This window comes from Schistocerca piceifrons, chromosome 2, assembly GCF_021461385.2.
Source record: "Schistocerca piceifrons isolate TAMUIC-IGC-003096 chromosome 2, iqSchPice1.1, whole genome shotgun sequence".
In the NCBI taxonomy this organism is placed as follows: domain Eukaryota; kingdom Metazoa; phylum Arthropoda; class Insecta; order Orthoptera; family Acrididae; genus Schistocerca; species Schistocerca piceifrons.
This window is the reverse complement of record NC_060139.1, coordinates 718689041-718704495: the sequence shown is the minus strand read 5'-3', so window position 1 is coordinate 718704495 and position 15455 is coordinate 718689041. Positions and strand designations below refer to the sequence as shown.

Genomic DNA, 15455 nt, shown 5'->3' with positions numbered 1-15455 from the left:
TTAGTGTTCCAATGCCATTATACCCTCTTTGCAGTGTTCTTCCGGAAGCCATCTACAACCGCAATGGCTTCTCGATTGGACGAAAAGCAAGCGCCGATCAGCGAGGAGTTTCTTCAGTTTCGATAATAGATGGAAGTCTGAGGGAGACAATTCTGGGGAAGAGGGTAGATGTTCCATCAACATCATAGAGCAAATCCCTAAATTTCCCCCATTGCCAAGACATTTTTGTGAGCAGATGCATTGTGTGATGGAAGATGATTTTTTTTTTTAAGCCGGGTCTGTTTTCACGAATGCTTGTGTCTATTTTAGTTAGAAGTTAAGAGAAGTATTCTCCAGTTATGGTTTTACCTTTTTCAATATAGCTAATCGACAAAATTCCTTTCGTATCCCAAATCACCGATGCCATGGTCTTTCCTGCAGGTGGTACCGTTCTTGCCTTCTTCGGAGCTGAAGAACCGTCTTCTATCCACTTTGCATAGACTGCTGTTTGGATTCGAGTGTGTAATGGTGAATCCATGTTTCATCCACTGTCACGTAGCGACGCAAGAAGTCACTTCTGTTTTTGTTAAAACGCATCAAGCACTATTGGGGAAGTGACGTGCGAATGCGTTTGTTATCCGCTTTGAGCAGACGCCGCTCCTATCTCGCGCAAAGCTTTCTCGTTTTAAATTCCTGGCGCAAGAAGTGACCAACACGTTCCTTTGACATCCCTAGGGCATTAGCGTTATCACCTACCTTTATACGCCGATCTTCCAAAATCATATCATGAACTTTATCGATGATTCCTGGCGTCCTTCCCATGGATCACCTAGGATGTTTTCACGACCACGTTTAAACTAGGCTGCCCATTTCTTGATGGTTGAAAATGAGAATAAGAGACATCATACACATTTACAAGCCACAAATGAATTTGGGTCGGTGCAAAACCTTTTTTTACGAAGAATTTAATCACTGCACGATACACGAATTTTTTTCATTTTCAACACCACATGCACCACAACTGCTTCAAACTACTGCCTACAGTCACCTGCTGCTCGGAATGATTTGCAATTTTACGTGGCGTCTACTAACATGTGTACAAACGTAAGAGGAAAGAAGTGACTTGAGTAGTGCCACGATCTCTGGGCAAGGCCGAGAACTTTTCAAAGAGCCCTCGTAGATCGCTCCACAGCTATCGCTGCCAAGGATATGCTACAGCTTCCACAATGCTGTCAGCGACTTTACACAATTCTGATGACTACTTTGAAGGACAGCGGACCTTTCAAACATGTTTCCATTTTGTAGAAACTGCAAATAAATAATTGCTGCTATTAAAGATTCAATCCTCGTAGTTCACTTCATGTGAACATGTTTGTTGCAATCGCCTTAACGGTCAGCAGTGTATACGCCAACACTTGCTGCAGATCTGTGCATCCCACCAGCTCCTGTAAGTGTGGCAGCTTAGGGAGGTGGGTGTCCGCAGAGTGGCGGTGGCGTGCGCGCTGCAGCCGCTGGATGTGGTCAAGATCCGGCTGCAGACGGGCATGGGCGGATACGGGGGGGCGGCGCACTGCGCCTACTCCATCGTCGCCCACGAGGGCCTAACCGGGCTCTATGCGGGCACCAGCGCCGCCCTGCTGCGGCACGCCATCCACGCCATTGGCTGGGTCTCCGCGCACTCCATCTTCATCAGCACTCTCACGTGAGCACCGCCTCTGTAATCACCTTCCATTTCACAGACCACGTAAGCTTCTAAAAGGAGTGCCGACTTTTCGAGGGTGGTAGTGTATTTATATCCCTAGTGAGTTTAATTACGAGGGGCATTCAATAAGTAATAAAGAACTCCGTCTTCAGGCCACGACTGGCCTACCGGGACCATCCGACCGCCGCGTCATCCTCGGTGGAGGATACGGATAGGAGGGGCGTGGGGTCAGCACACCGCTCTCCCGGTCGTAAGATGATATTCTTGGCCGAAGCCAGTACTATTCGGTCGAGTAGCTCCTCAATTGGCATCACGAGGCTGAGTGCACCCCGAAAAGTGGCAACAGCGCATGGCGGCCTGGATGGTCACCCATCCAAGTGCCGACCACGCCCGACAGCGCTTAACTTCGGTGATCTGACGGGAACCGGTATATTCACTGCGGCAAGGCCGTTGCCATTCAATAAGTAATGAAACACATTTTTTTTGCTGAAAATATGGTTGGTTTTATTCAGAATTCCAATACACCATATTATTTCCCACTCGGCTAAAATACCCTATTTTGCAACGTAATCTCCGTTTAATGCGATGGCCTTACGTCTATCTTACTGGAAGTGTCTGTGTGCCTATTTGGTACCATTCTGTTGGTCGACGTCGGAAGTAATGTCTTGCTGCATCAGTAACCTTTCTGTCATCCACATACTGCTTCCCGCAGACTGTATCCTTCATTGGGCCAAACAGGTGGAAGGTGTGAGACCCAAGGTGCAGTATGGAAAAGGAAGAACAGTCTAGTGAAGTTTCGTGAGCTCCTCTCGGGTGCATCTACATCTACATCTACATGGATACTCTGCAAATCACATTTAAGTGCCTGACAGAGGGTTCATCGATTATTCCAATCTCGTATAGCGCGCCGAAAGAATGAACACCTATATCTTTCCGTACAAGCTCTCGTTCCTCCCTATGTAGGTCGGTGGAAACAAAATGTTTTCGCATTCGGAGGAGAAAGTTGGTGATTGGAATTTCGTGAGAAGATTCCGTCGCAACGAAAAACGCCTTTCTTTTAATGATTTCCAGCCCAAATCCTGTATCATTTCTGTGACACTCTCTTCCTATATTCGCGATAGTTAAAACGTGCTGCCTTTCTTTGAACTCTTTCGATGTACTGAGTCAGTCCTATCTGGTAAGGATCCCAAACCGCGCAGCAATAATCTAAAAGACGACGGACAAGAGTAGTATAGGCAGTCTCCTTAGTAGATCTGTTACATTTTTTAAGTGTCCTGCCAATAAAACGCAGTCTTTGGTTAGCCTCCCCCACAATATTCTGCGTAGACTTGCGTGAGGCCTTACGTTGTCACGACGAAGGAGAATTTCGTTTGCATTTTTGTGGCGACAAATTTCAATTTCCTAATGGAAGCAAAATACAATTTAGACTCGGTCGATGCACCACGAGAGAGGGCATCAAGCAGAATAACGCCTTCAGAGTGCCAGAAGACCGTCGCCATGACCTTACTGGCTGAGGCTGCGGCTTTGAACTTTTTCTTCGGAGGCGAGGTGGTGTGTCGCCACTCCATGGACTGCCGTTTTTTGTTTCCCGTTCGAAGTGGTGAACCCACCTTTTATCGCCTGTGACGGTTTTCGATAAAAATTGTCACAATCAACCTCATAATACTCAAGCAATTTCTTACAGAGGGTCATTTGTAGTTCTGTACGCTCTTCTAATAGGAGGCGAGGAACCGAGCGGGCACACACCTTTGAGCATTCCAACTGGTGGACGAATGCGTCTCAGCATTACTAATAGAGACGTCTAGTTGAGGAATGAGATGTTTGGTTGTGATCCATCTATCACGTAGAATGATAATGTCCGCACGTTCCAACATCGAAGATGTCACAGATGTGCGGCCGGCCTGCACGCGGGAGATCGGACTTTTGTTCACAGTAGACATTCTGCAGTCGTCTATAAATATCTGCGACGCCTCCGTTATAGTCGCCAATTTGAAGGCTACGTATAGCGCCGATATCCATCGGAAACTCATGATGATAGCGGAACAAACACTGGTAGCAGTTACTTCTGTAAAATATGCGTACGGAACGATTTGAAGTGGAATGATAATACAAAATTAATTGATGGTAAGGCGGGTGCCAGGTTGAGATTCATTGGGAGAGTCCTTAGAAAATGTAGTCCATCAACAAAGGAGGTGGCTTACAAAACACTCGTTCGACCTATATTTGAGTATCGCTCATCAGTGTGGGATCCGTACCAGGTCGGGTTGACAGAGGAGATAGAGAAGGTCCAAAGAAGAGCGGCACTTTTCGTCACAGGGTTATTTGGTAAGCGTGATAGCGTTACGGAGATGTTTAGCAAACTCAAGTGGCAGACTCTACAAGAAAGGCGCTCTGCATGGTGGTGTAGCTTGTTGTCCAGGTTTCGAGAGAGCGCGTTTCTTTATGAGGTATCGAATATATTGCTTCCCCCTACTTATACCTCCCGAGGACATCACGAATGTAAAATTAGAGAGATTCGAGCGCACACGGAGGCTTTCCGGCAGTCGTTCTTCCCGCGAACCATACGCGACTGGAACAGGAAAGGGAGGTAATGACAGTGGCACGTAAAGTGCCCTCCGCCACACACCGTTGGGTGGCGTGCGGAGTATAGATGTAGATGTAGAACAGTAGGGGCTGAAGCTGGAATATTCCACGATGTCCTACAGCAAATTCCGCATATTTTCAAGCGAAATTGGACGATAGGAAAAAAAGTGTTGAATTACTTGCTGAACACTCCTAGTATATGTGCATCAGTCCGTTGTCTAAGACATGTTCTGCGCTGAAAGTTTCACCTCCTAATGCAGGGGATATCCTAAGAGGCTAATCCACCAAATTTTTGGAGTACAGTCCCATTCGCTTTATTTCACCTTTTTGTGATATTCTGGCTGTATCTCTTTCGGCCATCTGCAGAGTGAGCCAACTGAAACTACGGTACGCTACAGCACTTGTTCCGTCATTTTAAACCAGAGAAACCGCAGATCGTCCACACATGGAGCACCTTGTCCTTCAGCATGACAATGCCGTAGACATAAAGAACGAAGAAGAAGACATAGAAAGATCCATGGCTTTCTTGGTATCTGTGGGAAACATGTCGTTAAAAATAGGTCGGATCCTGACTAAACACAATGTTGATGTGATTTTTTGTATTCCACCGAAGACATCACCATTTCTGCATTCCGTCAAACATGACTTGATGCGCCACAAGGCTGGAGTTTACAAGATCGCCTGCTAAATGTGGTCTTGTGGGGCAGATGACTCGTAAAATCTAGAAAATGTGCATAGAACACTGCATATACACCCGACTGTTACAGCTCAATACATTGGCTATGCCAGAGCACTGCATCGATACCAGTCGCACCAGGCGATATGAAAACGTCAACTTCATCGTAGCCTCGACTTCATCAGTTTGGGACTCGGAGATGAAAACCGCAGCTGAAATTCGTTTGACGAATAATTTACGAGGTTGTGCTGAAAAGTAATGTCTCCATTTTTTTATGTGGTAACTCTTAAATCTTTTAAAATAAACCGCGCGTTATTAACATTCTACACATTTATCCTTTATTCTGTATATTTGCAGCCCTCTGCCGCTAGACGGCTCGATGTTTGTAGCATGTAGTATGGCGATGTGTAACGTAAGTATGTCGGTACGTGAGAAACAGTGTGCTGTAATTGAGTTTTGAATTTGAATAGTTCGTCCACACATGGAGCACCCTTTCCTTCAGCATGACAATGCCGGACAGCACACGAGCGCTGCGACGTCTACAACAACCCGACGTCTTGGGTTCACTGTCATCAGTCATCCTCTATTCATTCCCGATTTGGTCGTATCCGACTGTCATCTGTTTTCAAAATTTCAGGAACACCTTCAAGGACTTCACTTTGATAGTGAAGAACCGGTGTAGGCGCAGGTGAAGTAGTTGCTCCGTCTACAAAGCCAAACATTCTATAGTGACGGCATCAAAAGACTGGTCTCTCATTGGGAGAATGTTTGTCGCTAGGGTGACTATGTTGAGAAATAAATATGTAAACATGAAGAATAAAGATGTAGACTGTTAATTACGTTTGTTTTGTTTAAAAGGCTTTAAGAGATTCACAACAAAAATTCGGAAGCATTACTTTCAGAAAGCCGTCATGATTAACAAAGAAAGCAGTTTCAACCTAGGCAAATCATGGAATACGGCTCTTTCTTTAATGAACTCGCAAAGACGTCACTACAATGCAGCAAATAATGAGACACCGATATCCCAACATGGATGACAGCATACTCTTTGCCGCCGATCAACGCCTCTGGCGTTTGTGTTTTCTGTGGTTTAAAACGACGGATCAAGTACTGTAGCGTATCGTAGCTTCATTCGGCTTACTCTGAAGATGACCGGAAAATGTGCCACCGAAATATTAGAAAAAGAAAACATGAAGATTATGCGGTTGCACTCCCGAAATTTTATGTATGAATGAAAACTTCGCGAAAACATTATGAGGCACAGCTTCAAAAGCTATAAATATTGGTGCCCATATAAGTAAAATCACCAACGACACTTAAAAAAAATTTCTGCGCTACACGTTCTTAGATTCCGGGGGAGCCAGAAGTGGAAGAATAAGCCTTAAAATACTAAACAATTGTCTATGCGCTAGTAGGACTCGCGCATTGTATTTTACATACGAACTACTTATGTGTATAGACAGTTCATCCATTTCAGTAATCGAGGATCTTTACCATTTCTACCGGCTGCCGGCATTGATACTGGCAAGATATCTGTCCTATGTATCCCAAGACTTTCGTGAACGTTTTAATTTCACGTTTGAAATCGGATAACAAGTGACAAAAGAAATATTTTTCCGTGTGATATGTCATTTAACAATTTTCGGGTTTTTACTTTGGCTGTAGTGTGAAACCTTGCTTCTTGGTAAATTTCATGATTCTAGGTCAGAGGGAAGTACCCTGTACTGAGTTCGAGAGTAACAAAAAGTGTCATAAACGTCTGTATCTTTCGGTTGTATTGACTTATAAACTTCACTTTTTTACATCCCCAAGGGATCATAGACTTTACTATGTGACCTTACTATGCGTCTAATCATTTCTGAGAAAAAGGGTTTTGAACAGTTGGGCAGACAGACAGACGGACAGCAAAGTGATCCCACAAGGGTTCAGTTTTTAGCGACTGAGGCATGGCACCCTAATAAGTAGCTTTAAAACAAAACAATAACCAGAAATAGGTAATAAACGTCTTTGCACGTCTGTGAAATCAGAATCTTCTGCTGGTTTCCATTCAGTAGCGTATTGTTATTGCGCGTGCATTGCAACATGCTGGGATCCTCCTTGGGTCACTGCCCACAAAGTGGTCGAGTCAATGTGATCAAGCCTGTCCCACCCTTCGAAGGTTGTCCGTCTGAGGACATCTAGTGAGCGATAGGGGTTCATGCGACGACGCACTGCAAGCTTCTAGCGGTTCCAAGCATGCCCAGTCGGGTTCATGTCAGTAGATACCATAGGACACTGCATTTGATTGATTTCTGCCTTTCTGGAGGAAGGGGTTTACGAGGTGGTCACGGTCTGTTCATACATTACCGTCCTGAAAAACCAATTTATCGTAGAAGACTTTAAGTCTGGACAGTAGGTCGGAGGATGCTGTCCCGGTACTGTGCAAACCTCAAATTTCTCTCGACAACGATGAGATGCATCTGGGATCCGTTCGTGATATCGGACCAGAATATGACTGACATGCCACCATGATGAATGGTGGGACTGCACATCTGAGACATATGTTGATACCTGGTCTCCTCCGTACTCTGTTTCGCCGATCATCATGTGTCAGGCGAATGAAGTTTAGGATTTACTATCCCGTCGACATCGAGGTCATTTGAGACGGAGCACAAGCTCGGAATATTGCAAGGATGTCGAAGGAAATCGGTCGTGCCCTTTCCAACGGGACATTCTGGCATTTGCCTGGAGTGATGTAGGGAACTCATGGAAAACATAAATATGGGTGGCTGGACGCAGATTTGAGCCGTCATCCTCCCAATCGCGATTCGAGTGTCCTAATCGCTGCGACACCTCAATCTGCGTCAAACGAATCCTACACTCTTCGGTGAAGAGATTTCGACGCAGATGTTCCAATTTCCCAACTTCTTCGCGCACGCCGGTGATAGAATTTTGAGGTGATAGAATTTTGTATTATTGAAACTTCCTGGAAGATTAAAACTGTGTGCTGGGCCGAGTCTCGACCTCGGGACCTTTGCCTCTTGGGGATAAGCTCTCTACCGACTGAGCTGCCCATGCACACAACACAGGAGCCGTCCTCAGCTTCACTTCCGCTGTACCTCGTCTCCTACATTCCAAACTCCATAGAAGCTCAGTTGCGAAACTTGCAAGACCAGCACTCCTAAAAGAAAGGATATTGCGGAGACATGACTTAGCCACGAGCTAGAGATATTTGCAGAATGAAATTTTCACTCTGCAGCGACGTGTGCGCTGATATGAAACTTCCTGGCAGATTAAAACCGTGAGCCGGACCGAGACTCGAACTCGTGCCTTTTGATTTTCGTTGGCAGGTGCTCGCGGGAGAGCTCCTGTGAAATGTGGAAGGTAGGAGGTGAGGTACTGATCGAAGTGAAGCTGTGACGGTGAGTCATGTGTCGTGCTTGGGTAGTAGTCGAGGGTGGTTCCTCGTAGAGTGCGAATGCAGCTTAGCGGTGCAACGCTGTGTGACGTTTAGTGCATAGGAGAAGTGTTATCAAGTGGCATTAATGGGTTGGCTGTTTATCTTCCGGTCTTTTAAGTACTGAACATTGCCATATAAGCCCCGTTTTTGTTTGATGAATTAGCGAAGTTTTCCGCTGCCCCCTTGTTCATCATCTCGGATATTCTCAGGAAAAACACGTTAAGATTTTTGTTCGACAAGAATACACGTCATGTTCAGCCCACTGCATTGGAGATGCATAATTGGTTGCATGATAACTTTGGTATTTCAGGAGATAATGCTGAATTCACCCAGATTGATAATGAAAAGTATTGAGGGTTTGTCAAATTGTGTAATTCTGTTTTGTTGGAATTTGTAATGCTAACAGTGAGCTAAAGACTGTTAGAATTTTGAATCTTCCTCCTGAACTAGGTAATCATGATTTAGTACAGTTTCTTTCTAAATATGGCCAGGTTAAGCACACTGAATTTGAAAGGTGGTCCAGCAGGTACAAAATCCAGTATTATAACGGCATCATGTCAGTGCAGGTGTTTGTTAAAGTTGACATTCCATCCCACATTACTGTATCTGGTTGCAAGGCAAATGTTATCTATCCCGGACAGAAACCAACGTGTCATGTTTGTAATGAACCACGACACCTTCGCGAAAACTGTCCACAGCGGGTGTTCGTTTTGAGAAACAATCTACAAAAACGTACCAGACTGCAATTACTGGATATGATAACCACCGGTACTGTGAGATACTAGTGAAGTTACCCAAATGACGGACACGGAACCACCCCTAATCACCTTTGATGGCTACCGTTCTTTGATGAAAGGGACGAGAAAAGCATCACCGAATGTACAGGCAGATGGCGAGGAAAGTGGAAGAAGCACTGAAGTCCAACCTGTAATTCCTACGCAAGAAACAGGTGTAAAAGTAGGTGACTCGGTAGTTTCGCCACAAGAATGTGACACCAAAATGATAGCAGATGGCCATCTCATTACCATTGAACCTCAGAAGAGCAAAAAGCGGCCTTTGGAAAGGAAAACTCGAACTCCGAAGCGGAAGACGATGGTGACAGTTCTTCCCAACAACCGAGGAAGCAGAAATCGGATAAAGTAGTGAACTTCCCCGTTGGAATTGAGGCGGATACATCTGTGATAGTCTCTGTAGAAGTACTTATGCTACATCAGTCACCTAAACCAGACGTCACGGACTCCCACAGCCATGCCACTCAGGAACAGGAAAGTAAACAACAGCCGACGGACGGAGGAACACAACAGGCTACAACGCAATAGCAGCTGAGCCAGGCCTCAACAGCTGACAAGGCATACAGTAAACAAGGAACCAAAGCCGGGCACATCTCCAAAACACTTTCCCTGTCGCTGACGGCTCAGCTGAGGACACCGTTAGACACCTCGAACAAGCCGCCAAGCAGTCACACGTTGCTCGGACCCAAAAGTACAGCAAAACCGTCACGGGTGAAGCCCAAACCGAACTTAAACGTTGCACGTAACAAAACCAAGATTGAAGAAGTGAAAGAACACCGAAAAGACAAAGGAAAGGTAGATAAGCAACTAGCTCCAACATCACATGACCCTGGATCAGAACATTAAAAACGTGTAATTAGTTATATGGAAAACCAGAAGAGTACTCACGTTTTTAACGTTAAATATTTGTGGGTAAGGACTGAAAAGAAGATCAATATCTTGAGGAAATTTCTTCGAACTAATGCTATCAATGTTGTCTTTTTGCAAGAAGTCGTTTGCGAAGAGAGAGGTTCCTTTCCGTCATATAATGTATACAACAACGTTGGTGTCGGCGGCAGGGGTTGCTGTATCTTAACCAGGGATGGATTAGAGTTACGGACGTAGAAAAAGAGCCGGGAGGACGCATCGTCAAAGATGTTCGGAATGGTGTAACCCTTTTAATTCTCTACGCTCCCTCTGGGTCAAATAACAGAACTGCAAGGGCAAAGTTTTTTTACTGAAGATGTCGCGTATTATCTGAAGCAGGCGAAAGGCGAGATCATCATCGCAGGAGATTTTAATTTCGTACTCATGGCTATAGATTCGAAATGCACAACGTCCTTCTGTGGTCCCCTGCAAAACATGATCACAGGCCTGAACATGAAAGATCTGGTTGAGCGCCTTGGCATCACACGTACTCACCATACGTACGTCTCGGCAGCGGCGGCCTCAAGGCTTGACCGAATCTATATCACAATGGGCATAACCATGCAAGATTACGACGTAATTCCTGCCAGCTTTTCCGACCATTACACTGTAATAGCTAGAGTACAAGGTTTCCCTCGTCCCAAAGTACTTGGTAGAGGTTATTGGAAACTAAATTGTACCCTGCTCCACATACCATGAGTTAAAACAGAGTTTAGTGCCCGTTACAGATGGTGGATTACGTCGGAAACGTTTCTTTCGTAACGCTACTGAGTGGTGGATGACCCTTGTAAAACCTGGTATCCGGAAACTATTTATCAATGTCGCCTACAGGATTAATCAAAACAGGAGGAATAACATCGAGTACTACTACCTTGTTACTCGTGAACTGCAAACAAAAGTAGACAACGGGTAGGATCGAATAAGTTCAAATGGCTCTGAGCACTATGGGACTTAACTACTGTGGTCATCAGTCCCCTAGAACTTAGAACTACTCAAACCTAACTAGCCTAAGGACATCACACACATCCATGCCCGAGGCAGGATTCGAACCTGCGACCGTAGCAGTCGCGCGGTTCCGGACTGCGCGCCTAGAACCGCTAGACCACCGCGGCCGGCGATCGAATAAGTGATTTAAAAAATTCAAAAAGAAAATTTTAGAACTGCAGGAAAAGGAACTATAAGGGAGAATTCTCACCTGCAAGGATTACGGGCTTATACCAGATGAGAAATGGAGTCTTTATCGTCTCACAAGAGATCGGAAAAGGTGCAAACAGCGGTTTCTAAGTAATATACTGTCTCCAGATGGGAACGAATTTATTCGTCGCGAAAGGATCGGTGAACATTTCCAAAGGCTGTATAGTGCACAGTCATCTGATGCTCTCAGAACAGCACATCTGCTAAGCATTTGTACGTCCTCTTTAACAAACGAAAGTATCACTATGTTGTCCGCGCCAATCTCTGAGGAAGAAATTGAACATGCTCTCAAAGGTTTACCAAACTGCAGAAGTCTAGGAGCAGATGGTATCCCTTACGAATTTTACAAATCCTTCTGGTCAATTGTTTAGAAAGAGTTCATGAAAGTCATGAGGGAGAAACAGCGATTCGGACGCCCCTACTCCGAAAAGGAACCAGGAATTATCGTGCTTGTTCCAAATAAACCGATTCCATGGCGGATTTTGTGCTGACTCGAAAATACTTTCTCGTGTCTTAGCGGCACGGCTAAAGCAAACCCTTCCAGATATCCTCGGACCAGAACAAACGCGTAGCGTGCCCAACAAAAGTATTATCGGTGGCATTTGTTCCTTAAGGGGTACAACTTTCTACTCATAGCAGCATCCTGCACAACCACTAGGACTTTTGAACATAGATTTAGAAAAAGCTTTCGATAACGTCAGCCACCAGTATCTAGGACGTGTGCTACAGCATTTCGGGTACCTACAAGAACAATCTACCGAATCAATACCACCTGGTTTCCAAGGTGCATATCAACGGGCATTTCACGGACGAATTTCAGATCCAACGATCTGTCCGCCAGGGTTGTCCCTTATCTATGATTCTATTCGTCGTCTCCTTGGAACCTTTACTTCGTACCATCAGCGCCACACTCCCAGGATTACATGTGGGCGCGCAGCGATTCACCGTGAGCGCGTACGCTGATGATGTTACCATAATAATTACCGAACCTTAAGACATCGCAGGAATATTAGCAATAATGAACGATTATAACGAAGCAACAGGAGCGAAGATGAACAGCGCAAAAACGCAGCTCTCTTGGCTAAATAGATGTGCTCATTCTGTGCCACATCCCTTTACCAAATGTGATGAAATGCAAGTGCTTGGAGTGAAATTCCGGAAAAACATCGACGAGTTAATTGCAGTCAATTCTAAAGGAATGGCCGACATCTTGAGAGGTGGCTTCTGGCGCATAGTACGCGGCAGTTAAAGATCATTCAAAGGATCAAATGCGAAAATGTGGTATGTTGCTCGAATCATACCACTCGATCGGAAATATATCGCCCAGGTCAAAAAGTACATAGGCTGATTCACTTGTAAAGGTAATTTGTTTCGGGTAGCCAGGGATCAACTGACGAAAACACTTACCGAGGGCGGTGTAGCCTTAATAGATTGTGAGGCAAAATGTTTAGCCCTTATAGTGAAAAATTTGCTGAATACTTTAAACTTGCCAGTCGATCGGTCGGACTTACTGAAAGCTGGATGGGGTATTGCGGGGAAACAGAGGTGACAGGAGGATGCCAGCAAGTATAATTCGCGCCTTGCAAACTACAACACCTGTTTTAGCGCACACTCCCAATGTACGGATCTATACTACGAAGAAAATATTATAAATCATAGGAAACACTACTCCACGCCCCTCGGCCAACCAGACGAAACATAAAGACTTAAATTGGAAAATAGTCTGGTCAAATTTTGCAGACAGATCCTTAAGTTCGCGGTTGCGCTCCGCTGCTTACATGTTTATATATAATTTAATCGCAACAGCTGCGCCACGCCAAAAAGAAGCTAACTAGTCAACCATGCTGTGAATTGATTGGCACTGCCATTCACCGAACTGTAGGCTGCACCAAAAGTTAAAACGGCGAGATTGTTATCAACAAATGCTACTGAAATCAACGACAAGAAATTACCGTACATGAACGTTAAAGCATTTCCAGCGTCCAAGACAAGAACACTCACATGGTTTATATATTCTTTCCTCTACTACATCTTAAACGAGGGAGGAGAGTCAATACGTGACTCTCAACAACACATCATTCGTGAAAAACAAGCGATTCTCACCAATCCATGGACAAGAGAAAAGTTTTTACCATTTATCCACCTTCTCTAAAAATAACAAGAGAACAAAGGGCACTGACCGCAAACCAAAGTCACGAGTCCAACGTAACCGTTGCCAAATGAAACGCGTATCTCAGGTGTACTACCAACACATACCAATTTCTACATGTCAAGAATTTAATACTCTAGAACTTTAACTGTGTTGTCGTTCAGAAAAAAAAGGAGTCTCTTTACTTTGAATTTCCTGAATGGCAAAGAAGCCAGGCCGATGAAGGCATTTTTGATGAGAGCAAGGAAGGGCTAAAAGGGGAGTTGGGAGACCCTAAAAAAATAAAAGAAAGATAGCTCAGTCGGTAGAGCATTTGCCCTTGAGTGCCTTGAGGCCTTGAGTGCGAGTCTCGGTCTGGCACTCAGTTTTAATCTGCCAGGAAGTTTCCTCTCAGCACACACGCCGCTGCAGAGTGAAAATTTCATTCTGGTTTGTTTTGTTCGTAATGGACATTTACAGGTCGAACTGATCGTGTGTAGGCTGTGTTCCAGTTACAGCCAAAAAGGCAGTTCGCAATCCTGTTGTGTTCTGCTCCGGGAGCCTGCGAGCCATAATTTGTTGGTAGCAGACATCACCTAGTGTTGTCGGTCGCGGGCCACTATGAGGTTGTTTGTGTCTCACGGCAGCCGTTGAATGTTGAAATCACTTCGCTGCGGGGTACAGCAATTTGGCGGACAACTTCCCGTGCTCACAACCATTCTCGCAACGTAGATACAATGCGTGCGCGGTCCGAACTCCAAATTACCGTTTGAGAGATGCTGACAGACTGGGCGGTGTGCCCAAACTGCGCTGTCTGGTTCACGATTGGACAATAATGCACTATACTCAACAGTACTGAGAATGCAGCTTTGCATTCGCCTCCGTTTCCTAAGTGGCCGCACGTAGCCATTACCTATTACCTATTGCCAAAGTAGTGTACCGTGCGACGTGACGCAGTGGATAGTACACTGGACTCGCATCCGGGAGGATGTCGGTTCAAACCCGTGTCCGACCATCCTGATTTAGGTTTTCTGTGATTTCCGTAAATAACTTCAGGCAAATTCCGGAATGTTTCAAAAAAATGGTTCTGAGCACTATGGGACTTAACAGCTGAGGTCATCAGTCCCCTAGAACTTAGAACTACTTAAACCTAAGTAACCTAAGGACATCACACACATCCATGCCCGAGGCAGGATTCGAACCAGCGACCGTAGCGGTCGCGCGGTTCCAGACTGAAGCGCCTAGAACCCCTCGGCCACTCCGGCCGACCGGAATGTTTCCTTTAAAAGGGCACAGCCAACTTACTTTCCGATCCTTCCCAAATCTAATGGGACCGAGGACCTCGCTTTTCGGTCCCCTCCTCCAAATCAATCAACCAACCAAAATAGTATTCAGAAAGAGATTTCCGATAAAAAATACGTGCTATGCATGAGGGAGACGAAAAACTTTTTCGACTGTTCATGTCAGTAGCCGATTCCATTCCTGGGAAGTAACTTTGTGGAGCTCTGGAATGTCCTTGGTGACCGCAGACTGTCTGTAGCTCTTCTCCCCAGTGCATCTCACACAGGCTCCACTGTTAATATCCGAACCTGATGCAGCTCCCTGTTAAGCATGTGGGACTGCATGCCTGAGAAATGTATTGATCATTAATACATAGTTGCCTCCACATTTTTCTGCGACAACAATCAAACAAATCGTACACTCGTCAGCGAAGAGAAGCCTGCAGATGGAGAGCAGCTTCAAGACTCCGTGAGTAGGTGATGATAATATTGCCCATTACCTCCACCACCCTAGTTGCTCGTTCGAAGTGGCAGTTGGCTTTATAATTCTGCTGGAGGAATAACAATGGCACTTCTCTTAAGTAATCTACCTATGGACTGTAAAACTTTGCGTACAGTGCTATGAGCCTTTTGTTGTGCGTATTTTTCACGCAGCATCTGAAGCAACGCTTTAAGGGCTCAGTTTCTTCCAGAAGCCTCAGTGCTTTGCGCGTTTGCATTGCCCGCCACGCGCCTCACTAGCTACCCGTCTCAACAGCGTGTGCCCTGGTCTTGGTC

General features: G+C 45.3%; 1 pseudogene; it reads right to left on the bottom strand.

Moving 5' to 3' along the window:
* Window positions 1–2018: 2018 nt before the first annotated feature.
* Window positions 2019–2136, bottom strand: LOC124778579 (annotated as a pseudogene).
* Window positions 2137–15455: the final 13319 nt, after the last annotated feature.